Source organism: Aplysia californica, unplaced genomic scaffold (genome assembly GCF_000002075.1).
Source record: "Aplysia californica isolate F4 #8 unplaced genomic scaffold, AplCal3.0 scaffold00030, whole genome shotgun sequence".
Classification (NCBI taxonomy): Eukaryota; Metazoa; Mollusca; class Gastropoda; order Aplysiida; family Aplysiidae; genus Aplysia; species Aplysia californica.
In genome coordinates this window covers 2,009,541-2,011,289 of record NW_004797300.1, presented here as the reverse complement: position 1 = coordinate 2,011,289, position 1,749 = coordinate 2,009,541, and positions in this window count along the sequence as shown.

Below are 1,749 nucleotides of genomic sequence, written 5' to 3'. Positions count from 1 at the left end.
CAACTTTTTTTGTTTCCCACCTTTCAGTTTTATCCTAATCAGTTTTATCATAAATTATTATCATTTGTTCGCCTTTAAATTATAGTATAGAATCTATTATTATATTCCCTCATCGCTGTCTTTTATCCCAGGCTTCACTAGCTTTTTACTTTTGCACAAACAGTCGTGGAAGAAAAATTATATATTCATGACAGTGGGTGATTGGCGGGTGTTCTAGTGAGGTTTATTTTTTCTTTCCGATTAAACATCTGAAAGTTGGTGGTTGGCGGGTGCTCGGATGTGGTTTGCTTCTTCTTTCCTATCAAAGATATATCGTTTTTATCTCCCCCTCCTTCTTTTTTTGTGTTTGTTACTCTCTTGTAACACCTCTATTCTTCGGCACTTTTATGACCTTATTATGTTGCAAGTGACGTAAAACACTTACTAAAACTTTTAAAAAACACATCTGAAAATGGTGAAACGGTATGGGTTTAACACCCCGACCAACATCATTGGGTTATTTAAGAGGCGGGACCTCCGAGTTTTACGTCCATCTCCGAGAGGACCGAGCCAAAAAGGAAATTCGTGTAAAGTGACTTTCCCGGGGACACAGCTGAGGCTCGAACCCCTGAACCTGCAGTCTCACAACTAACGGATCCAGTATTCTAACTACTAGACCACCGAAGTTAAATATCGAATAAAGCATCAGTTATATTCATTTGTAAATGTTTTACGGTGCTCGCAACTGCATAAGCTCATATTAGCGCTCGGGCCACACCAAACATTTTCAGTTGGTAGGAAATTTTGACTTCGGCCCGGGTGGCGGCCGAAGCTTACTTTTCGATTTTAGGCCGCCAAGGGATCTTTAATGTGCGCAACTTGCACACAGGACCTTTGAGATTTGTCGCCCTTGTCCGAGAAGGCTAGGTGTAGATCTTTCCGAAAGGAAGATCAGGGGTGTGGCAGAAAGACAACAGTAAGAAGAAGCCAAAGAGTAGCAGTAGAAAGACTGCAGAAAGAGTTTGGAGCCCAGCGGATGTGGCAAAGGAGGTGAGGGGGTGGGGGAAGAAAGTGGTGACAAAAGCAGACGACAGAATATTGCAAGAGAGAAGGAAAGAAGTTGAAAGGAGACAATTTTAGAGAAGAGAATTTTTCCGTCGCTACACGGATTCGAACCTGGGAGCTTTGAATGAGAGGCGAACACGTTAACCTCTAGGCCACGAGAGCCCCCCTCCTTTCTGTATAAGTACATTATGTAACTGCAACTCTCCTGTAACACCTGTAATTTTCGGCGCTTTTAAGATCCATAATGTGTGCTGCAGATGCTGTAAAACACGTACCGAAACGAAAAGGTTTAGTGGGCTATTGATCACATAGATCTAATTTATTCTGATGAATGTTTCTATAATATTGGGGGGGGAGGGGTTCCACCTCAGCTTTATACCACGCTGTGTTTGTTGGTAGGGAGGATATTTTTTTTCTTCTTTTCTTTTCAAGCACAAAAGGATGAAAAGATAAAGATTTATTTGCAGCACCTCACTGGGAAACTGCCACTGGGGAATTGTCTGTACTACACTTTCCGATCCAGGCCTGTACTATATAACCATCTTACATCCCCCTGTGTTTTCTTCTGATTCACAAAAGTGGGCTGTCTTGTACAACCCACGCTCCCCCTTTTCCCCCCTACTTGCCAACCGTGTCTAAAAAAAACCTTGATAGCTGCTGCATGTTGGGATGTTTAATGTATCGCCCCCCACCCACCCCCACCCC